The sequence below is a fragment of the Budorcas taxicolor genome, chromosome 19, assembly GCF_023091745.1.
Source record: "Budorcas taxicolor isolate Tak-1 chromosome 19, Takin1.1, whole genome shotgun sequence".
Lineage (NCBI taxonomy): Eukaryota > Metazoa > Chordata > Mammalia > Artiodactyla > Bovidae > Budorcas > Budorcas taxicolor.
The window spans coordinates 42,922,874-42,946,804 of NC_068928.1; the positions used below are offsets into that span (position 1 = coordinate 42,922,874).

Here is a 23,931-nt window from a genome sequence, read left to right on the forward strand (position 1 = left end):
GCCCCCTCTTGTTTTTGACAGAATATACCTTTAGTTCTGCACATACAAGCCCTTTCTCCCTCTTTTCTGGGGTGAAATACATTTTCAGGGCGTGGACTGTGAAACGGCATACATTGCAAAGATAGAAACAAAGAAGTTCGCACATTCTTTGTATTTTCAGCTGTTGAGATAGTATTTTTGAGCGTTGCGGTTATTTCCAGCGGAGAAATCAGAGCTATCAATCAGCCAGAATGCTACATGATTGAATACATACATGGCCCTTTCTCCTTTAGCACGTTCTCTGTTCTGTCACCTGAAGTTCCTTCCATGTTGTATCTCTATTGGAAATGTCATACATGGAGTCCGTTCTGACCGGCTGTTCCATTTTGGTGAACAGCCAGCGCGCTCTTTTTAGCCTGTCAGCTGCACCCATTTCCTCATTTTGAGGGGTTGGAGTCTTTCTAAACCCAGAAAATCTAGCTGTCTTTCACTTAGCGAAAGCACACGAGGTGGTATTTTTTAGTGCCAGAGGTTTTGAAGGGAGTTGACTGTATAAGGTCAAGATCGGTTGGCCTTGAAAATGGAATGTCTTACTTCCTGCTACAATAATTCCCTCAGGAACACGCGCACTTCCCGTAATCACACGAGCATTTAAACCTCCTTGGAATCCTTGTTCCAGGTCAGCATTTTGGAAGTGCTTCCTTTCATTTTCCCCAGGACCCTCATTCACTAATTAATACCTTCCTTTTCATACTGAGGAATTCGACTAGCTTCCGCCATCTCAGCAGTGGGAGAAGAAAACGCTTTCTCCCTCACTAAATGTATACCAACTACTGCTTGCTTTTTTGGGGCATTACCTGTAAATCCTTTGAGTTGCTTCCAGGTGCACGTGCTGCACGTAGAGCCACTTTTGTGCCCCTGAGCCCCGCTGGAGGGCCTGCGGGCTAAGGGCCTCAGCTGAGAGAGAGAGAGAGAGAGAGAGAGAGAAAGCAAGCTTCTGCGGCCACACTTCGGGGTCTTACTACATACAGTCTTGGACCAAAAATGGAAACGCACATCTGCGGAAGCGAGCAGACTCCTTAGGGGACCGCTGGCAATAGAAACACGTCGCTGCGAACGCTTACGTAAGGCCGCGTTTTTCCCGGAAGCCTGCCAGCGAAGAGTCTCCCTTCTTTCATTTCCGCAATAAAAAAACAACACAGCTGTAGCGAGCACTAAAACTTACAGCTCTAAAACCAACACAAAACAGACACGGTAAGATGAAAGGACTCCACAATGGGCCCAAGCGCACGGCGATGAAAACCCACGAAAACTAGGCGGAAAGGAGCGGGCTGAGCTTTCTCGTCTCGCTATTCTGAGACTCTTAAGGTTTTACACGCAGTCTGCTTTTGTCATACCACGATTATTTCCCCCGAGAGGGGGGTGCACCGTTCCTGGAAGTACTGCAATACCAGGTCGATGCGTGGAGTGGACGGAGCAAGCTCCTATTCCAACTCCCTGCTCCAAAAATCCATTTAATATATTGTCCTCGGATAGAGGACGTATCAGATATTAAACTGATAAGAACAGATACTACACTTGATCTTAGCCAAAAGGCCGAGAAGCGATACCACTACCCCGGCCTCGGCCGCTACCGCCCTCCCCTCACTTCCATTTAGCTCACGGTGAGCAAAGTCCGCCTCGAACGAAGGCCCGCCCTCTCCCCTAGACTGCACGATGTCCTAGTGCCACAACTTCTAAGGCGTCCATCGTTCGTCGGGTCGTTTCATTAGTTGGGCGCCTTTAGGCTTTCTGTTCTCCCACGGCACCCCCCCACCCCCCCCCCCCAGCAGACAGCCAAGCAATTTGCATGCTCCGCCCACACACGCGCCTTCTTCCTGCTGCGCGCGTGCGCCGTCTCGCGGTGGAACCGAAACAAGCGCGCGGCCCAAAGCTCCCGGAAACGCCCAGACCGAGAAAGACGCAAACCGTTCCAACTGGGTTTTTCTTTCCGGCATTTCTTTTTCTTCTTAAATTTTTTTTTCCCCGAACACATAGCTACGTACCCACCCACCACTCATCATCTTACTGTTATTTATTGTGTACACATACACGGATGAGTCGGCTATGTTGAAGTTCTCTGTTTACTTTCTAGATTTTAATTCGTCTTGATTTACTGTGGCTTTCTTTCCATGGGCTCTTTTCTTTTTGGCTACCCTGGCTCCTCTACGGGTCATGTGGGAACTCAGTTCCTCGAGTAGCGATAGAACCCGCGGCCTAGCTTACATTAGGAGCGCAGGGTCTTCACCACTGTACTTGCCAGAGAAGTCCCTACAGTCACTCTTTTCTATTTCCCTCAGACTCTCTCGGTATTTTTATGTGGCGTTGCTGCACAGGGAGCCGAGATATTCGCGGCACAATTTGGCTGCTCTTCCGCCAGCTGCTCGCCAGAAGGCTTCCACGTAGGCCTCCTCGGCTTGATGGGACGCTCCGGGAGAGAGAGTGGGAGGATTTCTCCCAGTCCAGATTGCTGCGGACTCCTTGCCATAAGGCCGTGCCCCATCGCAGCTGACCTGCCTTCTTGGCCGCTCAACTGCAAGCCTGCAGTGGAGAACAGGGGACACACTGACCGAGCAGCTGCTGAGGCCTCTTCTGCCTTGAGGATACCCTCTCTTCTGCCCACCCCAGCCCATCAGACTTCCTGGTTGGGCGGGGCGGGTTGGGGGAGTGTGGAAACCGCTGAGTACCGGAGGATCAGAAAGAGGGTATAGGCAAGTGGAGACCCACCTGCCAGCACCTGTGGTGAGTCTCCCGGAGTGCGCATGGAGCCCGTTTACCCTGAAAGTAAGGGAACTTCCTTCCAGTTTTGGGACTCTCCCTGCCATGTACAATTAGACAAAGCTGACTTCCCAAAATTCTGACCCTGCGAGAACCAAACTAAGCCTAGGAAAAAGCTTGAGGTAGAGCACAGTTTTTAAGTTATCAATGTCTGTGCTCTGGTGCCCTCCAGCAGCAACTACTGAGCCTTTGTGCTACAACCACTGAAGCCAGTGGGTTTAGAGCCTGTGCACAAGGAAGAGCAGTCTCCAACTGGCAGCAACTGGAGAAAGCCTGTGCGCAGAAAAGAGGACCCAGTGCAACCACAAGTAAATACATTGATAATAATAATTATCAGGAAAATATTTTAATCGGATTAAATACTTTGGATTGGATTAATTACTTAATTGGAGTAAAGATTTACTGAGCATGGCCCTACCCATCAGAACAAGACCCAGGTCCCCCCACAGTCACTCTCTCCCCTCAGGAAGCTTCCATAAGCCTCCTATCCTTATCCGTCAGAGGGCAGACAGAACGAAAACTACAATCACAGAAAACTATGCAGACTGATCGCATGGACCACAGCCTTGTCTAACTCAGTGAAACTGAGGGAGGAAAGGAACAGGCCGAGCTGACTCCATTTTGAGAAAGGAGGAAACTCCATCTTGCACTTTCAGTGAGCTTTGGACTATGTGCCTGTTAGCCATGGGGATAACATACCTTCTCCAACATATAAGTGCAGGTAGTAATAAATTTTCATCCATTTGCACTCATATGAATTTGGCTTTGGGGTTCAGTTATTTGTATTTATTTGTTAAGAGGTGGCAAGAATATACAGAAGAACAATACAAAAAAGATCTTTATGACTCAGATAATCATGATGGTATGATGACTCACCTAGAGTCAGACATTCTGAAATGCAAAGTCAAGTGGGCCTTAGGAAGCATCACTACGAACAAAGCTAGTGGAGGTGATGGAATTCCAGTTGAGCTATTTCAAATCCAAAGATGATGCTGTGAAAGTGCTACACTCAATATGCCAGTCGCAGGTATGTTATCCCCATGGCTAACAGGCACATAGTCCAAAGCTCACTGAAAGTGCAAGATGGAGTTTCCTCCTTTCTCAAAATGGAGTCAGCTCGGCCTGTTCCTTTCCTCCCTCAGTTTCACTGAGTTAGACAAGGCTGTGGTCCATGCGATCAGTCTGCATAGTTTTCTGTGATTGTAGTTTTCGTTCTGTCTGCCCTCTGACGGATAAGGATAGGAGGCTTATGGAAGCTTCCTGAGGGGAGAGAGTGACTGTGGGGGGACCTGGGTCTTGTTCTGATGGGTAGGGCCATGCTCAGTAAATCTTTACTCCAATTAAGTAATTAATCCAATCCAAAGTATTTAATCCGATTAAAATATTTTCCTGATAATTATTATTATCAATGTATTTACTTGTGGTTGCACTGGGTCCTCTTTTCTGCGCACAGGCTTTCTCCAGTTGCTGCCAGTTGGAGACTGCTCTTCCTTGTGCACAGGCTCTAAACCCACTGGCTTCAGTGGTTGTAGCACAAAGGCTCAGTAGTTGCTGCTGGAGGGCACCAGAGCACAGACATTGATAACTTAAAAACTGTGCTCTACCTCAAGCTTTTTCCTAGGCTTAGTTTGGTTCTCGCAGGGTCAGAATTTTGGGAAGTCAGCTTTGTCTAATTGTACATGGCAGGGAGAGTCCCAAAACTGGAAGGAAGTTCCCTTACTTTCAGGGTAAACGGGCTCCATGCGCACTCCGGGAGACTCACCACAGGTGCTGGCAGGTGGGTCTCCACTTGCCTATACCCTCTTTCTGATCCTCCGGTACTCAGCGGTTTCCACACTCCCCCAACCCGCCCCGCCCAACCAGGAAGTCTGATGGGCTGGGGTGGGCAGAAGAGAGGGTATCCTCAAGGCAGAAGAGGCCTCAGCAGCTGCTCGGTCAGTGTGTCCCCTGTTCTCCACTGCAGGCTTGCAGTTGAGCGGCCAAGAAGGCAGGTCAGCTGCGATGGGGCACGGCCTTATGGCAAGGAGTCCGCAGCAATCTGGACTGGGAGAAATCCTCCCACTCTCTCTCCCGGAGCGTCCCATCAAGCCGAGGAGGCCTACGTGGAAGCCTTCTGGCGAGCAGCTGGCGGAAGAGCAGCCAAATTGTGCCGCGAATATCTCGGCTCCCTGTGCAGCAACGCCACATAAAAATACCGAGAGAGTCTGAGGGAAATAGAAAAGAGTGACTGTAGGGACTTCTCTGGCAAGTACAGTGGTGAAGACCCTGCGCTCCTAATGTAAGCTAGGCCGCGGGTTCTATCGCTACTCGAGGAACTGAGTTCCCACATGACCCGTAGAGGAGCCAGGGTAGCCAAAAAGAAAAGAGCCCATGGAAAGAAAGCCACAGTAAATCAAGACGAATTAAAATCTAGAAAGTAAACAGAGAACTTCAACATAGCCGACTCATCCGTGTATGTGTACACAATAAATAACAGTAAGATGATGAGTGGTGGGTGGGTACGTAGCTATGTGTTCGGGGAAAAAAAAATTTAAGAAGAAAAAGAAATGCCGGAAAGAAAAACCCAGTTGGAACGGTTTGCGTCTTTCTCGGTCTGGGCGTTTCCGGGAGCTTTGGGCCGCGCGCTTGTTTCGGTTCCACCGCGAGACGGCGCACGCGCGCAGCAGGAAGAAGGCGCGTGTGTGGGCGGAGCATGCAAATTGCTTGGCTGTCTGCTGGGGGGGGGGGTGGGGGGGTGCCGTGGGAGAACAGAAAGCCTAAAGGCGCCCAACTAATGAAACGACCCGACGAACGATGGACGCCTTAGAAGTTGTGGCACTAGGACATCGTGCAGTCTAGGGGAGAGGGCGGGCCTTCGTTCGAGGCGGACTTTGCTCACCGTGAGCTAAATGGAAGTGAGGGGAGGGCGGTAGCGGCCGAGGCCGGGGTAGTGGTATCGCTTCTCGGCCTTTTGGCTAAGATCAAGTGTAGTATCTGTTCTTATCAGTTTAATATCTGATACGTCCTCTATCCGAGGACAATATATTAAATGGATTTTTGGAGCAGGGAGTTGGAATAGGAGCTTGCTCCGTCCACTCCACGCATCGACCTGGTATTGCAGTACTTCCAGGAACGGTGCACCCCCCTCTCGGGGGAAATAATCGTGGTATGACAAAAGCAGACTGCGTGTAAAACCTTAAGAGTCTCAGAATAGCGAGACGAGAAAGCTCAGCCCGCTCCTTTCCGCCTAGTTTTCGTGGGTTTTCATCGCCGTGCGCTTGGGCCCATTGTGGAGTCCTTTCATCTTACCGTGTCTGTTTTGTGTTGGTTTTAGAGCTGTAAGTTTTAGTGCTCGCTACAGCTGTGTTGTTTTTTTATTGCGGAAATGAAAGAAGGGAGACTCTTCGCTGGCAGGCTTCCGGGAAAAACGCGGCCTTACGTAAGCGTTCGCAGCGACGTGTTTCTATTGCCAGCGGTCCCCTAAGGAGTCTGCTCGCTTCCGCAGATGTGCGTTTCCATTTTTGGTCCAAGACTGTATGTAGTAAGACCCCGAAGTGTGGCCGCAGAAGCTTGCTTTCTCTCTCTCTCTCTCTCTCTCTCTCTCAGCTGAGGCCCTTAGCCCGCAGGCCCTCCAGCGGGGCTCAGGGGCACAAAAGTGGCTCTACGTGCAGCACGTGCACCTGGAAGCAACTCAAAGGATTTACAGGTAATGCCCCAAAAAAGCAAGCAGTAGTTGGTATACATTTAGTGAGGGAGAAAGCGTTTTCTTCTCCCACTGCTGAGATGGCGGAAGCTAGTCGAATTCCTCAGTATGAAAAGGAAGGTATTAATTAGTGAATGAGGGTCCTGGGGAAAATGAAAGGAAGCACTTCCAAAATGCTGACCTGGAACAAGGATTCCAAGGAGGTTTAAATGCTCGTGTGATTACGGGAAGTGCGCGTGTTCCTGAGGGAATTATTGTAGCAGGAAGTAAGACATTCCATTTTCAAGGCCAACCGATCTTGACCTTATACAGTCAACTCCCTTCAAAACCTCTGGCACTAAAAAATACCACCTCGTGTGCTTTCGCTAAGTGAAAGACAGCTAGATTTTCTGGGTTTAGAAAGACTCCAACCCCTCAAAATGAGGAAATGGGTGCAGCTGACAGGCTAAAAAGAGCGCGCTGGCTGTTCACCAAAATGGAACAGCCGGTCAGAACGGACTCCATGTATGACATTTCCAATAGAGATACAACATGGAAGGAACTTCAGGTGACAGAACAGAGAACGTGCTAAAGGAGAAAGGGCCATGTATGTATTCAATCATGTAGCATTCTGGCTGATTGATAGCTCTGATTTCTCCGCTGGAAATAACCGCAACGCTCAAAAATACTATCTCAACAGCTGAAAATACAAAGAATGTGCGAACTTCTTTGTTTCTATCTTTGCAATGTATGCCGTTTCACAGTCCACGCCCTGAAAATGTATTTCACCCCAGAAAAGAGGGAGAAAGGGCTTGTATGTGCAGAACTAAAGGTATATTCTGTCAAAAACAAGAGGGGGCGGGTGGGCTGATCCTGAGGCAGGAGAAAAACAAGAAGCGCATCCGCTCGCTCTAAAGTTTCCCTCCACCTGTACGGTCAAAACCGCTCTCAATAATACGAGCTAGAGTCGGTCTTGATGCCTAGTGAGCCCTCCCTCCCCGGTAGCCGCGCCGCGCCGCGCCAGCGCCGGCCTAGAGCCAGAACCGGAGTTATACAAGATGGCCGGGCAAGCAACCTGGGGGCATCGGTCCCCTCCAACAAATGGTGACATGCGGAGCCGGGGCTGTGGTCACCTTCCTCTTCATGACAACACCCCCCGCCCCCCCGCCGCCTCCCGTGGTGAAGGTACTATGCTTGCAGTCTCAGCGCCCCTTGGTGCGCAGTGAGTTGATGCCTCCCCCTCCAGACTCCGAAGCATCTCGGAAGTAAGTGCCCCCTGGACAGTACTGGGGTCCTGGAGCCCCTCTGCGGACGGGCGAAGGCGCTTGAGTCCGTGTCCGACTCTTTGCGACCGTAGCCCGCCAGGTTCCTCGGCCCATGGGATTCTCCAGGCAAAAAGAATACTGGAGTGGGTTGCCATGCCCTCCTCCCGGGGATGGATCTATCTTCCCGGCCCAGGGATTGAGCCCGCCTCTCCTGGGTCTCCTGCAATGCAGGTGGACTCTTGGTTACCGCCGAGCCACCAGGGAAACCCCAAAGCCCCTCTGTGTACAAATGGTGCCCTCTGTGCCACCTGCTTTCTGGACCCCACTCGCTCCACTGTCACCGAAGATGGCCTTGTGAGGATTGTGCGGCACGAGGGCACCGGGACCCTGTGGCATGGCCTCCCAGCCATCTTTGTTGATGACTGTCGGCCACTGCCACCTACTTCACCGCCTACGACCTACTCAAGGCCTTCCTGTGTGGTGGAGCCCTGACCTCTTCCTCCGCGCACCCTTGGTGGCTGGTCCGCGGGCCTGCCTGGGCACCGTGACTGCCATCAGTTCCCCTCGGAGCTGGGCACGGACAAAGCCGAAGGCTCGGGACCCCGCGCTGGGAGCTTGGAGCACGTGCATCCGAGCGGCTGCGTGGCTCCGGCCGGCTGGTGCTCGCTCGGGCGGGGCTGGGCAGGTCCGGTCCTAGTGCCCCTTCGGGATGTGCCCTTCGCGGCTCTGTCTGTACTGGTTCAACTAGAGCTGGCCGACGTGGCTCAGGTCGAAGGACCAGACAGACCTTCGCTTTTTTGTCTTCGGCTTTTGCGTCTGGCGCCATCTCCTGGGCGGTGGCGGCCGTCCTCTCTTTCTTTCAACGTGACGAAGACTCCACGAGCGGTGGAAGATGTGAATGACGCCCCCCCGGCCCCCGCACGCCACCACTCCGCTTGGCTTGCTGCTTACTGAGGACCCGGACCCCAGTCGGCCCGAGGATCAAGCAAGCCTCAACGCCACTTCAACCCGGCGACATTTGTCAGCACTTGCTTGAGCCTCGCAAAAAACCTTCCTCCAGAAAGACTCAACGGGGAACAAACAGCCTGGGAGATGTTCAAAGAAACCAGGAAACAGAGAAAAAGAAAAAAAAGCGAAAGGCAAGAAGGCCTTCCCCGGGCTGTCCCGTGGCTCAGGTGTGCGCCGTGCCACGTAAGGGCCAGCGGCCCGATTCTTCGTTTGGGAGCACCCAACGGACAGCCGGCCGCCCCAATCGGTCCGCTGCAACGGCGTGGCGACCAGTAGGGGCCACCGCAGCGAGAGGCCGGCTACCCTGGGCCGAGAAGCCGCGACATGCCGTAGGCCCAACCCCCCACCGGCAACGCCACTGGAAAGGAAATTAAGCCTTTAGCAGCAGCATGCTCTTGGGGGTAACTCAGGTATAAGCCTACCAGCTCACCTTCACGGAGACTCTACTTTTAGGAAAACACAGGTTATTCCCCGTAGGGGGTGCACCGTTCCTGGAAGTACTGCAATATCAGGTCGATGCGTGGAGTGGACGGAGCAAGCTCCTATTCCGACTCCCTGCTCCAAAAATCCATTTAATATATTGTCCTCGGATAGAGGACGTATCAGATATTAAACTGATAAGAACAGATACTACACTTGATCTTAGCCAAAAGGCCGAGAAGCGATACCCATTGGCTCAGCCTGGCCGCAGCCGCCCTCGCTCCATCTCCATTCAACGCACGGTGAGCGCCCTGAACCACCCTCCTTGTCTGATTCCTTTTGCGTCGTCGACAGTGCTGTCATCGGACTCCTGTGCAGACCTTTTTGTCCTCTACCTTTGAAAGGACAAGTTCTATGTCCTTAATTGTTCCGCCACTCCCGCGCCGAACAGCCATTTCTAATCTGCATGCTCCGCCTTCTGCCGCCCGAGGGGGCGCGGCTACAGCGGGCGGACTCCGCCCTCCGGACCGCCTCCTCGCGCCCGGAACCCACACCAGGCCCGGAGCCCGCCTCGCGACCCAGGGGCGGCTGCCGGAGACGGCGAGGGAAGCGCTGACACGGAAGCAGCTCTCACGGATCCAGCCCCAGAAATCAAGAACTCGCTTTTGTCGCTCATTCCCCGGCTCGCGCTGCACTCGCAACCATTGCCTCCTACACGCTGAGCTAGTGCCCGACACCCGTCACGGTTACCGCGGCTCTAACGGCCAGCACCACACCCCCTCGCCCTTCCCTGCTCCCGGCCGCTCTGCTCGCGTCCGTGTTCTCCCGCCCGTCTTCTGCCCCACAGTTCGGGTCCCCTGGGGCGGCGGGGTGGGCGTGGGGGTGGGGGCATTCGTCCTGACCAGGGATGTCCTGGGGCCCAGTCGTTGGAATGGAACACTGCCCGTCGCGATCACTTGGCAGCTCCGTTTCTCACTGCGTGATGCGCTCCCGCGGAATTTGCTCCAATCGGGGTGCACGGACTGAAGGGTCTGCGAAGGGCGCCCGGCCCCGGGGCACAGCGCTCTGCGGAGGCCGCTCGGGTGCCCCTTGTGCCCTCGCGGCGGTGCGGGGCCGTGGCGGTCCCGGCCACCCTCGCCGCAACGGAGCCCTGAAGCTCGGGAGATCAGGGGCGGTGACTGGAAGAGCAGGGCAGGCGTTCTCCGGCAGCGCCTCGTCCCCCAGCCTCGCCAACAACCCCGCGTGGCATCAGACTTGGGAACGCTTTTTCGGTGGAGGGTGGGGAAAGCGCGAGGGGTGGATCTCTTAGGTGAGAACGGTACCTCGGCCTAGCTCGGATATGCGGTTTTCTCTCCTGGGTAAATAAAGTTGAGCGTCCCCTCCTGTTTCAGAGAAGCCTTTAGATTGTCTCTCTGTGAGCTATTAATAACCTCCCTCTCGGTGGTCTTCGACCCTCTTCCCTATTCCTGCTGGCTTTTCGGTTGGGCTTTGCTTAAGGTGATGATGATTGCATTGTTTAAAGGTTCCGTTTTTATATCGTCATATTTATCCATTTTAAAAAGATATCTTTCACATTTTGAGTCGAAAGGACTTATGAAGTAATTTCCTAAATCTTCCTCTAGGTCTTCTTCTTCTTCTCCCTCAACATCTACGTCGTCCAGCCGGGGGATACTTTCCCGGGGGTTGGGTGGTGGTGTTCGGTCGCGCCCGACTCTTGGCGACCCCATGGACTGTAGGCGCGCCAAGCTCCTCCGTCCATGGAATTTTCCAGGCGAGTAACTGCAGCGCGTTGCCATTTCCTCCTCCAGGGGATCTTCCCGACCCAGGGGTCGAACCCGCGTCTCCTGCGTCTCCCGCACTGGCAGGCGGAGTCTTTGCCACTGCGCCTCCTGGGAAGCTCTTGAGGGAACTGTTGAGGGGGGGACGACTGGGTGCGGCTCCCCGCTGGTGGGACCTCCTCAGGGCTCCAGGCTTCTCCCGTGCGGCTCGGGGTCCCTACCCGGACACACCCAGTAAGTGACAAGGTGCGAAGGGCAGACAGGAAGCCAGCCGAGTCAGGGAGGGCTTCCAGACCCGGGAGACGGCCTACGGGACAGGTTAGAGTTTCACTGGGGGCGCGGGCGGTGTGCGGGCCGGCCGTGTTGACATGAGGGGCGGCGAACCTGGAGGCAAGAGCCTCTCGGAGGCTCTTGGCAAGAGCGTGGGCGAGAACGCAGAGGTGCAGAGCGAGGGGGCGCGCTGGGGGAAGGAGGGCCGCGGCCTGCGCCCCGCTGACCCGCCGAGACGCCGCGAGGGTGTGATCTGGGCCTCACAGCTGCTCCGGGGAACGCTTGCTTCTAGCGGGCTCTTTCTTACAGTCATCATCCCCCAACCCCACGTCTCTCCCCTCACAGACTCCTTCCGTATCCCAGACTGGGCCGGCTGGGTTCAGCTTCTCCGCGGGGAACCAGCACGGCCCTGCTGTGCCCCACCTTTACCCAGGCCGGAGCCCTCCTAGCTCAGATCAAGGCGCTTCTCTGACCCCTCTGTACGGTGCCCGTCACGGCGGCTCTCCACCCGAGTTTCACGGAGAAGAGAGCAACTGGCGGTGTGTGATGGAGAGTCTGACTCTGCCTTGAGGTTATGGCCGAGAGCTGCTAAGCCTCGCCCTTCCCTCGTCCCCTCTCACCCTGGACCCCGGCAAGCTGATGAGAAAAGCCTCCCGCCGGCCACCCCTCTGCTCAGCACTGTCCTCTTTAAAAAAAAAAAAATCCACGAGCTAGAAGTTGAGACTTGCGTTTTACTCAGCGGGAATATTTAGGACTTGCAGCCCCGGAGTCAGCGTCTGAAGCGACCCTGAGAGAACCGCCAGGAGGAGGTGGGCAGTGCGGGGGAGGAGCCAGGTGACACACAAGTTTTGCCACAAAGGGCAGGCGGTCTGAACGTCAAAAGGTGTTTCCTATTCTGTAGAGGAAAGAAAACCAGGCATCCCGAGGTAAGGAATTTAGCGAGATGCTCGAGCCTGGGCTCACGGAAATCATGCCTTTGATGCGCATCTCAGCGCTCCGGGGCCACCATCCTGTGCTTTTCACATCCTGGGCTTCCTCGGGGCTCACCTGCAGGGAGTGGCTGCAGTGGGATGGCCGCTCAGTTCAGTTCAGTTCAGTGGCTCAGTCGTGTCCGACTCTTTGCGACCCCATGAATCGCAGCACGCCAGGCCTCCCTGTCCATCACCAACTCCCGGAGTTCACTCAGACTCACGTCCATCGAGTCCGTGACGCCATCCAGCCATCTCATCCTCGGTCGTCCCCTTCTCCTCCTGCCCCCAATCCCTCCCAGCATCAGAGTCTTTTCCAGTGAGTCAACTCTTCCCATGAGGTGGCCAAAGTACTGGAGCTTCAGCTTTAGCATCATTCCTTCCAAAGAAATCCCAGGGTTGATCTCCTTTAGGAAGGACTGGTTGGATCTCCTTGCAGTCCAAGGGACTCTCAAGAGTCTCCTCCAACACCACAGTTCAAAAGCATCAAGTCTTCGTCGCTCAGCCTTCTTCACAGTCCAACTCTCACATCCATACATGACCACAGGAAAAACCATAGCCTTGACTAGACGGACCTTAGTCGGCAAAGTAGTATCTCTGCTTTTGAATATATTGTCTAGGTTGGTCATAACTTTCCTTCCAAGGAGTAAGCGTCTTTCAATTTCATGGCTGCAGTCACCATCTGCAGTGATTTGGGAGCCCAAAAAAATAAAGTCTGACACTGTTTCCACTGTTTCCCCATCTATTTCCCAGGAAGTGGTGGGACCGGATAGTCTTTCAGTCCCGAGCAGGGCTCACCGACTTGCCCTCCCTCCCGTGATGGCCGCAATTGCTGGTGACTGTGACGTCCTTGTTTACTGATGCGGGGGGAGATGTTCCATTTCTCACCACCATCAGAACACCGACCTGGCCTCCTTTCCTGGCTCTTAGTCTACCGCGGAGAGCCACCCTGCTCTCCCTGGGAAGCCTCATCATGTGACTTGTCGATCTTTTCGGACCCCCTAGATGCCTGTGTGTTGTGTCGTGGTGGTGGTGGTGGTGGTGGTGGTGGTGGTGGTGGTGGTGGTGGTGGGCGGGGGGGAATCTGGCAGGGGTCCTCAGTCTCCGCACGCAGGACAGATTTGGGGTAGGGGGATGGGGAGACGCGACCCGGAATTCTATGGGGCTTGCGCTCAGCATTTTCCAGGACGGGTCCACAGGCCTCCCCACCAGACTGGGTGGACTCCTGTCCGTGACACAACCCTCGAATTCGGTGTTTCCGCACCCGTCCACTGTCCACCGAGTGCCCGTGGCGGGTTATACCCAAAACCGGTCTGGCGCCGTCCTACGCCGATTCGACCTGCATCGGCGGGAGTGCACCGAACCCTTTCCCTGTCACGGAAAAGTCAGTGTGTCACAACACGTGGGCCTCTGAGCAGTGCTTCCGGATGCACTCCGGGCAGCCGAAACGAAACCCTCTACCTCAGGCGGGGACTCGAACCCGGCCAAACCCAGGTTGGGACTCCAATCCGAGCCAAAACCCAGGGTACCTGGTTTCAAGAGCTGATGAAGCTCAGGTTCTCCATGTCCCTGTCGCAGAAAGAATTCAGTGAGAGACAAAGTGATAGGTAAGAAGTGGATTGATTCAGAGAGAAACACACTCCATAGGCAGAGTGTGGGCCATCACACAGGGCGAGTGTGGCGGCCTCAAGAGGTAGCATGGTGCGCTTTCATGGGCCGGGTAATTTCATGGGCTAGTGGGTTGATCAGCTGATAGGCTAATCAACCCGGAATAGTCATTGGAAGGGCTGATGCTGAAGCTGAAGCTCCAATGCTTTGGCCACCTGAGGCGAAGAGCTGACCCACTGGAAAAGCCCCTCATCTCATGCTGGGAAAGATTGAAGGCAGGAGAAGGAGACCACGGAGGATGAGACGGGTGGGTGGCGTCACCGACTCAAAGGACGTGAGCTTGAGCCAGCCCTGGGAGACAGGTGAAGGACAGGGAAGCCTGGCGAGCTGCAGTCCACGGGGTCACGACGGAGCGACTGGGCACCGACAGTGAGTGGGAGGATCATTCCAACTATTCGGGGGGAGGGGTGGAGGTTTCCAGGAATCGGGCCACTGCCCGCTTTCTGGTCTTTTGACAGCGCCTTGGAACTGTCACGGCGCCTCTGGGTATGTCCTTTAGCTTGCTGATTGAGACTCAAGGTCTGCTTGAAGCTGACTTCTCTGCCAGCTTAGCCCCCGCGGACTGTAGCCCGCCAGGCTCCTCTGTCCGTGGGATTCTCGGGGCAAGAATACTGGAGTGGGCAGCCATTCCCTTCTCCGGGGGATCATCCCGACCCAGGGATCGAACCCGGTCTCCTGCGTTGCAGGCAGATTCTTTCTACCATCTGAGCCACCAGGGAAGCCCATCTTAGACCCATGTGATTCTAATGAACGCCTGTTGTGTCCTCGGGCTATGCCACACTTTCAGAAGTTGTGCCCTGCCCCCTTCCCTTCTGTTTCAGAAACACCTGTGGAGCTTGGAAGTACAGCGAGCCTCGGGCCCCTCCTGAGACAGTCCGATCCAATTGATCTCGGGAGACCTAGGCCTGCAGTGGCTTGGAGCGGCGCTTGGCTTCCCGGCCGGAGGTTGGGGCTGGGTCGCGGCGGTAAAAGCACCGGGTCCTAGCCACTAGACCCGCGGTCAGTGACAAGGACCCTGGCCCTTCGGCTCTGCACAAAGGAATTCCCAGGGAGACGGAGAGTAGTGACACAAGTGGGGCGTTTATTAAGAGGAAAAGAGTACGCTGTGTGTGGATAGGCACACGGGCAGACGCAGAGGGAGAGTCCCTGAGTCGCGCCCTTGGAGTGGCTTGAATTACTTTTTGAGTTTATTTTTTAAATCTTTTGGCCACGGGGCGTGTGGGAATCACAGCTCCCCCACCAGGGATCGAACCTTCACCCTCTGGGTTGGAAGGCAAAGTCTTAACCACCGGACCACCGGGGAAGTCCCTTGAATTGCTTTTACGAGGCATTTCTCCAGGTCTCCTTTGGCCGATCATTTGGATCTGCCTGGCTCACGGGCCATATTTGGTCTCTGTCAGGGTCCTTCCACAGGTGTGCATGCGTCTCTTAGCCAAACTGGACTCTACCCAAGAGGCCTGTGGGTAGCCTAGCGTTAGTTAGCATCACTCCCCTTTGACCTCCAAGGAGCCTTTCTGTGCCTGTGTGGTCAGGGAGGTCTCCTGACTTCCAGAAAGAGAAATGTGTGGTCTGGGCGCGCGCCCAGCCCGCTCGCCCTCATTGCCCTGCCCTTCTCCTCTTGGAACTTTTGGTCAGTAGAGAATGCACCTCCAACTGCTTTACCCTGGGGTGGGGGTGGGGAGCGGCAGGTACCTCCTGCCTCACCATGGCTGTACGGTGGTGCCTGGTGCCCGGGACCCAAGTACGATTTCAACGAGAGCCCCGGACACCCACCCCACACCCCCGCCCACAGTAGGTCCGGAAGGGAAAAGACCTCTGGAAGGTATGTGAGGAAAGACCTTTGCAGGGAGGACGACACTGGCCTGTAATTTGTTTGGTCGGGCCCAGCCAGTCTTAGGGCTACCGGAAGGAAGCTGAGTTCAATCGCCGACGCCTACGGTCGGAAGGGGTGTCCGAGCTATTCTCTTGCGCGGCCACGTCGGGTGGTATTTCTACCAGAGAATGGTCACCGTCCGACTAACCGTCGGTTGGGGTCAGTGTGAGGGGCGGAGGGCGCGTGAGTGAACCAGGCATATCTAGGAAACGGCCCAAGGAAGAACCAGTTCTGACTCCGTGTTGGATCTGTTTCTTGGTCTTTAACCTTGGGGTTTTGTTGCTTTTGTTATTATCATCGTACACAATGACCTGCCCCCAGAGAACTGTGCCCCTCTGCCCGACGGTTAAAAGTGTCTTTGGTCGGCTCACAGGAGGGCTGATCTGACCCTACCCACCTGTGTGCACGACTCCACGAAAGAAGAGATCCGCCCATCCTCTCCCCAACGCTGGCCGTCCCAGGAGATGATTTTGCAAGACTGATGGCCCCTTTTAGTTTATGCTTCACCGCCTCTCCCTCTCTCCTCGGCCTTTTTTGTGCTTTGCTTCCTCATCGCTTCCCTCTCTCTGGTTCCATGAAAGAACCTGGCCTCTAGACCCCAATAAGACGGTTATTGGGAGACATTAGTCTGCCAACCTCTCTGGGACCAATTGGAGTCAGTACCAGAAACAAACGGCAGCAAATATATGGGAGATCTGGCAGGTAACCGAGTTTCAGGAGATATGGAGGACTTTGGGAGACAGAAGAGATGGGCGCGAGGCACGAGAGAGGAGGATGGAGCCTGATGAGACTCACCCACCCTGATCGCTTCAGACCTGAGTGTCAGGGCTTCCAAAATCTCTGCGGCCTGAGAGTTTAGGACAGCGCCTTCTGTACAGAGTACACAGGAGAAGACCAAAAAGTTCAGACAGAAACAGCTCACTCCTATGGCACAATAGAAAGACCGTTCCAGAAACCAGTCTGCAGATGGAAAAAAAAAAAAGGGGGTGGGGGGAGTGGTGGGGGGAAGCTTCAAACGACTGACTCTTTAGAAAAGACCCCACGCTGGGAAAGATCGAAGGCAGAAGGAGAACGGGAGGATAGAAGATGAAATAGATGGTTGGATGGCATCGGCCATATGAGTTTGAGCAAGCTCTGGGAGTCAGTGATGAACAGGGAAGTGTCGTGGTCCGGGCGCAGGTTGGAAAAGAATTTCCAGACATGAGACACAATGAGAGGGAAATGACGTTTGTTAGAACGGGAGACGCTGTTAGAACAGCGGGCCGGCTCAGGAGAGAACCACTTTTATACCCAGGGTACACGGAGTGGGATAGGGGTCTTGCAGGTCATTTGCTGATTGGATGAAGCACATACACTGGGTTGGAGGAAACAGTAAGGCAAATGTCTTCTCCCTATGCAGCAGGAGGGGAGACAGGTTATACTGCTCACGAGGACCTGAAATCCATTAATGGTTACAACGCGGGGGAAGGAAAGGAGGATAATGGTCTGGTTTTTCTGTTCCTGCATTCCAAGAAGACTCTCCTAGGTTTTATCTGCTCTTTCATCCTTGGGTCACCACAGGAAATAGACAGGGAAAAGCCAAGCACAGCTAAGCAATTGAATCAAACTGAAAGAATCAAAATCAGCCTAAAAGAAAACAAAACAAAGACAGGGGAAAAGCCACACAAACCCCACAGAAGCCCAAGTGAAAAACACAAGAGAGAAGAGAAATCTTCCGAGGAGAAAAGCCAGAAAAGAAACAAATCTACCATTTGGGGGTGCCGGTTTTGTCCTCGGAGAGAGCGCACCATTCCTGGGAAGTGCTGCAACACAGAGCAGGCTCCGATGCCAACTGCTTGCTCCAAAAACTCACTTAACAACGTATTGTTCCCAGATAGAGGAGGTATCAGATGTTAAGCTGGTAAAGAACAGATACTACACTCGACCTCAGCCAAAAGGCAGAGAAGCAATGTTGCTTTTTCGGGCAGCAGCCACCATCCTCCCCTCCTCTCCATTCAGCTCACCATGAGCAACCTGCCCGTCACCCGTCAGTCGTCAGTCAAGATTCCTGGCTCTCTAGCCCATGTCCGCTCCAGACCAGTGAAACAACTTGTTCTCCACATTCTGGTCAGTTCTCACATCTCTTCTGGCTCCCTGGCCCCCATCTTTCCCGGGGCAATGACTCTCTACGTGCATGACCCGCCCTCCTCCAACCCTGAGGGCGCGGCCAGCATCCTCAGGCTCTGCCCATGCATCCTAGGTGCCAGCTCTGGTCCACAGGCGGGGGAACCGTGCTTGGGGCGCGGGAGCAGCAGGACAAGAACGGTCCAGATGCTCTCGAAGCCCGGAGTCAGCCCGGAGTGAGCCCGGGGTCGTGGCTGTGCATCCGGGGGAGCCGCGTAGCCGCCAGACACCCGACTCCTTCCCACGGTCCCGGCCAGGCTCCTTAACTGAGAGCCTGGGACGGTAGCTCAGCTGGTAATGAGTCTGCCTCCAATTCACGCGACCCCAATTCGATCCCTGGGTCGGGAAGATCCCCGGGAGAACGGGTAGGCTACCCACTCCAGTACTGTTGGGCTTCCCTGGTGGCGAAATCTGCCTGCAGGGGACCTGTGGGAGACCTGGAGTCCATCCCTGGGTAGGGAAGATCTGCAGAAGGGAACGGCTACCCGCTCCAGTATCCTTGCCTGAAGAATTCCACAGACAGAGGAGCCTGGCAGACTACAGTCCACTGGGTTGCGAAGAGTCGGACACGGCTAAGCGACTTTCACATGACCAGGAGCGCGCTCTCGTCTTGTCTCCGTTCTCCGCAAAGCCCCTAGAGAGCTGCAGGGTCTGTGAGACTAGCACAGTCGGCCCTCCCCCTGACCGACTCTCTAGTTCTGAGGGGAAAGACCGCCCCCCGGAGAAACCTCCCCCCCCGACCCTGGGGACTGCCCTGCGAGACAGCCACCTGGCAGTCACTGCCCTGCATTCTTTGCTATGATCACACCCACTTGGTTACTGGACACGCTAGAGAGGATTGACGCTGTTACCATCCTCGTTTCACTGTCGTGATCAACGAGACCAGAGAGGCTAAGAAACTTGCCCTGGGGTCACACAGCTAGCAGGCAGCTGACCTGCGGGGTTGACCACGGTGTCCCAAGACCTCGTCCGGTCCTGGAGCACAGGCCCCGCTCACTGATGGCGCCTCCGAGGGGGAAGCCACCAGAAGAGGAAGGCGACTTTGGAGGGGCGCAGGGTTGCTGGTGCCACACGCGCCGGTTTGCTGGCGCCAGGCCCGCAGCACCAGCGTTTCTATAAGGGTGGGTGGCACCTGGGGTCACGGCCTCACCTGACCCTGCCTCGGCTCCTGGCTCCGTGACTCCCTGCCGCCCTGGGTTTTCCCTCTCTCCTGTGGGAGTGAAAGGGTTGGAGGGGTGATCTGTTTCACACCTTCTCGGGGAACCCTAATAACCTGCCGGCCAGATTAGCTCGGAGACCCCCTCTGGACATGCCTGGCAGGAGTCAGCCCTCAACCAGCAAACACTAGGGAGAAACAGTGACTTTGCCAGACACTTCTCCGAGCCGTCATCTCCTGGTGGAAATCTCGGTTCTAAGAAAACCTAACGTGGGCCCGTTTTCAGCCATCCCCTTCCCTCCTGCCACCAGAGGTGCCCCTCTGTGCCCCAAGATGGTTTTGAGTTTGTGAGTATCTAGCACCAGACAGACATGTCATCTACAAATACACACACACACACACACACACACACACAAATATGGACATGCTTTTATAACTCCGCTTACCCACAACCCCACTTGCTCCAGGCCTTATCCCTCTCCGCCCCCCACCCCAACCCTTCTCTCGCACCCCGCTTAGCCGAAACTGTTCCTAATGTTCAGTGCCAAGTCGTGTGCAACGCTTCCTTGACCCCATGGACTGCAGCACACCAGGGTTCTCTGTCCCTCGCCATCTCCCAGAGATTTTCCAAGGTCATGTCCAGTGAATCGGTGATGCCACCCAACCCTCTCATCCTCTGTCGCCCTCTACTCCTTCTGCCTTCAATCTCCCCCAGCATCAGGATCTTTTCCAAGGAGTCAGCTCTTCGCATCGGGTGGCCATAGTATCGGAGCTTCAGCTTCGGCACCGGTCCTTCCAAGGAGAATTCAGGATTGACTTCCTTTAAGATGGACTGTTTGCTCTCCTTGCGGTCCAAGGGACCCTCAGGAGTCTTCTTCTGCACCACAGTTCCAGAGCGTCAGTTCTTCGGCCTCTGCCTTCTTTATGGTCCAGCTCTCACACCCGTACGTGACTACTGGAAAGACAATAGCCTTGACTATACGGACTTCTGTTGACAAAGCGATGTCTTTGCTTTTTAACACACTGTCTAGGTTTGTCATAGCTTTCCTGCCAAGAAGCAATCGTCTTCTGATGTCCTGGCTGCAGTCACCATCCTCAGTGATTTTAGAGCCCAAGAAGAGGAAATCTGTCACTGCTTCCACGTTTTCCCTTTCTACTTGTCAGGAAGTGATGGGACCAGATGTCATGATCTTAGTGTTCTTTTCTTCCTTTCTTTTTTAATATCGAGGCGTTTTTCTTCCAAATTATTTATGGCTTTGTTTTTGGCTGCACTGGGTCCTTGTTGACACGTGCAGGCTTTCTCTCGTTGCGAGCGAGGGCTACTCTCTACTTGTGGCTTATGGGCTCTAGAGTGCGGGCTCAGTAGTTGTGTCACGGGGGCTTAGTTGCCCCGCGGCCTGTGGCATCTTCCTGGACCAGGGATTGAACACATGTCCGCTGCATCGGCAAGCAGATTCTTAACCGCTGGGCCACCGGGGAAGTCCAATGTTGAGTTTTAAGCCGGCTCTTTCACTCTCCTCCTTCACCCTCAGCAGGAGGCTCTTTAGTTTCTCGTCCCTTTCTGCCATTAGAGTGGTATCATCCGCAGATCTGAGGTTGTTGAGATTTCTCCCGGCGACCTTGGTTCCAGCTTGTGACTCATCTAGCCCGGCATTTCGCATGATGTGCCCTGCGTAGAAGTTAAACAGACAGGGTGACCAGAAACAGCCTGGGCGGACTCCCTTCTCAACTTTGAACCAGTCAGTTGTTTCGTGGAAGGTTCTAACTGTTGCTTCTTGACCCACATACAGGTTTCTCAGGAGACAGGTAAGATGGTCTGGTATTCCCATCTCTTTGAGAGTTTGTTATGGATCCACACAGTCAAAGGCTTTAGCCGACTCAGTGAAACAGAGGTAGAGGCTTTTCTGGATTTCCCTTGCTTTCTCTAGGATCCAGCGAATGTTGGCGATTTGATCTCTGGTTCCTCTGCATTCCCTAAACTCAGCTTAAACATCGGGAAGTTCTCGGTTCAGGGACTTTTGAAGCCTAGCTTGGAGGATTTTTGAGCATAACCTTACTAGCAGGAGTCCCTGGTGGCTCAGGCGGTAAAGCGTCTGTCTACAATGCAGGAGACCTGGGTTCGATCCCTGGGTCGGGAAGATCCCCTGGACAAGGAAATGGCAATCCACTCCAGTACTATTGCCTGGAAAATCCCACGGACAGAGGAGCCTGGTAGGCTACAGCCCATTCCATGGGGTCGCAAAACGCCGGACACGACTGAGCAACTTCACTTTCACTTTACCAGCACGAGAGCTGAGTGCAATTGTCCCGTGGTACCTGGGCAGATTCCCACAGCGGCTGCTTTTCCCACCACACTGTCCGGTGCACTTAGATCAGCGCCCAGCACCTAGATCTTGGTCGAATGCCAGAGTCAATGGGAAAGGACGAAAGAAGATAATATGGGGAAGTCGTTCCGGTTTATACATGACCTGAACTTTGTGCTGACCTGAACAGCCTGCCTTGTGTATCCAAAAGACACAGTGGCTCTTACTTGAGGCCCTCTTTTCTCTTTTAAGTACTAATAACTCCAAGTAATAATGCAACTTCAGTGGCACTGACCTCCGTCAGTCAGTCACCTTTATAAATGAAATCCCAATACGACCCACACACAGACTGAGTTTAAAGCCCATCATTTTCTTTTTTCTTTTAATTTTTATTTTTACTTTATTTTACTTTACAATACTGTATTGGTTTTGCCATACATTGACATGAATCCACCACGGGTGTACATGAGTTCCCAAACGTGAACCCCCTCCCACCTCCCATCCCGTATCATCTCTATGGATCATCCCCATGGATCATCCCCTTGCACCAGCCCCAAGCATCCTGTATCCCGCATCGAACATAGACCGGCGATTCGTTTCTTACATGATAGTATACGTGTTTCAATGCCGTTCTCCCAAATCATCCCACCCTCGCCCTCTCCCTCAGAGTCCAAAAGTCCGCTCTACACATCTGTGTCTCTTTTGCTGTCTCGCATACAGGGTCATCATTACCATCTTTCTAAATTCCATATATATGTGTTAGTATACTGTATTGGTGTTTTTCTTTCTGGCTTACTTCACTCTGTATAATCGGCTCCAGTATCATCCATCTCATTAGAACTGATTCAAATGTATTCTTTTTAATGGCTGAGTAATACTCCATTGTGTATATGTGCCACAGCAAATGAAGCAACTGACAAACAACCAATCTCAAAAATATACAAGCAACTTATGCAGCTCAATTGCAGAAAAATAAACGACCCAATCAAAAGATGGGCCAAAGAACTAAATAGACATTTCTCCAAAGAAGACATACGGATGGCTAACAAACACATGAAAAGATGCTCAACATCACTCTTTATTAGAGAAATGCAAATCAAGACCACAATGAGGTACCACTTCACACCAGTCAGAATGGCTGCGATCCAAAAGTCTGCAAGCAATAAATGCTGGAGAGGGTGTGGAGAAAAGGGAACCCTCTTACACTGTTGGTGGGAGTGCAAACTAGTACAGCCACTATGGAGAACAGTGTGGAGATTCCTTAAAAAAGTTGCAAATAGAACTAACTGCCTTATGACCCAACAATCCCACTGCTGGGCATACACACTGAGGAAACCAGAATAGGAAGAGACACATGGACCCCAGTGTTCATCGCAGCACTGTTTATAATAGCCAGGACATGGAAGACAACCTAGATGTCCATCAGCAGATGAATGGATAAAGCCCACCATTTTAACCTAGACTCCAAATGGATCTCGGTGGCTTTAAGTGGGAACTGCCTGAAGTCAGAAGACATGAATACAGGAGTGACCTTAGAGATATCAGGAGAAGGCAGGTGAGTAGAGACAGAAGATCTCACTCCTGGGTGAGAATGAAAGGTAAAAGCACCTGCACTTAACGAGGTTAATGAACTAAAGACCCTCTTCAGACCCTCTTCCAGAACTGGATAGAGCAAGCAAGTTTTAAGCTCCAGCGTTGGCATTTTACCTTCTTACAATAATCAGCAGGTAGACAAACTTGAAAACCTCCCTGAGGAAGGATAAAAAAAGAAAAAAAGAAAACCTCCCTGAGATAGCCAAACGCTTTACAGGAAAAGATCAGTTTCTGCTTTTCGGTACTTCGTGAGTGTCCCCGAGGGAATGCACCGTTCCTGGAAACACTGCAATACCAGGTCGATGCGTGGAGTGGACGGAGCAAGCTCCTATTCCAACTCCCTGCTCCAAAAATCCATTTAATATATTGTCCTCGGATAGAAGACGTATCAGATATTAAACTGATAAGAACAGATACTACACTTGATCTTAGCCAAAAGGCCGAGAAGCGATACCGGGGCACCGCCCGTCGCTGTCACCGTCCTGCTGTCCTGCATGTTGCACTCAGGGTGACCGGGTCCCCGCTCACTCCAGGTCTCCCTTCCTTGGCCTCGTTGACGGTGCTCTGGCGGCGCTACACCAGACGCTCGAGCAGAAGTTGGATTCTCCACGTTGTAAACGAGAAATTCCGCATCTGCCCTGGCTTTGTGGATCGCGGGGAAGCGCGGTCTCGAATCTGCATGCCCCGCCCTCTGTTGCCAAGAAGGCGTGGCTCGGCGGGACCGCGGCGCCCTGGGGACGGCCTCGGGGCGGCGGCAGGGGAGCTCCTCCTTGGTGCTAGTGGAGAGGAGAGACCCGACCGGAGGGGGTGCGGGGTGGCCGGCAAGAGGGACCCGTGCGACGAGCTGTTGGCCGAGAGTTTTCCTGAAGCCAAGGTCGCAAGACTCACTGGCCAGAAACGCCCGGACTGCAGTGTGTTACACAGGCCTCCGCCTGCGGAGAGAGGGGCCCCGTAGGGTCGGGTGTGTGGAGGGGGTTCCCGGCCAGGCGGAAGGCGGATGGCCCACAGT

The 23,931-nt window shown here is 53.8% G+C and overlaps 5 non-coding genes and 2 pseudogenes across 5 annotated transcripts; 3 read left to right on the forward strand and 4 right to left on the reverse strand.

Moving 5' to 3' along the window:
- Positions 1 to 1,396: 1,396 nt before the first annotated feature.
- LOC128065766 (U2 spliceosomal RNA) lies at positions 1,397 to 1,587 on the reverse strand. Its single transcript, XR_008201142.1, has one exon. It is a non-coding gene; the product is annotated as a U2 spliceosomal RNA (small nuclear RNA).
- Positions 1,588 to 5,730: 4,143 nt separating this feature from the next.
- On the forward strand, positions 5,731 to 5,921 carry LOC128065768 (U2 spliceosomal RNA). The gene has a single exon (XR_008201143.1). It is a non-coding gene; the product is annotated as a U2 spliceosomal RNA (small nuclear RNA).
- Positions 5,922 to 6,549: 628 nt separating this feature from the next.
- On the forward strand, positions 6,550 to 7,161 carry LOC128065447 (mitochondrial fission factor-like; annotated as a pseudogene).
- Positions 7,162 to 7,947: 786 nt separating this feature from the next.
- LOC128065448 (probable mitochondrial glutathione transporter SLC25A39) lies at positions 7,948 to 8,470 on the forward strand (annotated as a pseudogene).
- Positions 8,471 to 9,205: 735 nt separating this feature from the next.
- On the reverse strand, positions 9,206 to 9,396 carry LOC128065776 (U2 spliceosomal RNA). Its single transcript, XR_008201150.1, has one exon. It is a non-coding gene; the product is annotated as a U2 spliceosomal RNA (small nuclear RNA).
- An 8,070-nt stretch (positions 9,397 to 17,466) lies between these two features.
- LOC128065781 (U2 spliceosomal RNA) lies at positions 17,467 to 17,657 on the reverse strand. The gene has a single exon (XR_008201155.1). It is a non-coding gene; the product is annotated as a U2 spliceosomal RNA (small nuclear RNA).
- Positions 17,658 to 23,183: 5,526 nt separating this feature from the next.
- LOC128065773 (U2 spliceosomal RNA) lies at positions 23,184 to 23,374 on the reverse strand. The gene has a single exon (XR_008201148.1). It is a non-coding gene; the product is annotated as a U2 spliceosomal RNA (small nuclear RNA).
- Between the last annotated feature and the right edge of the window lie 557 nt (positions 23,375 to 23,931).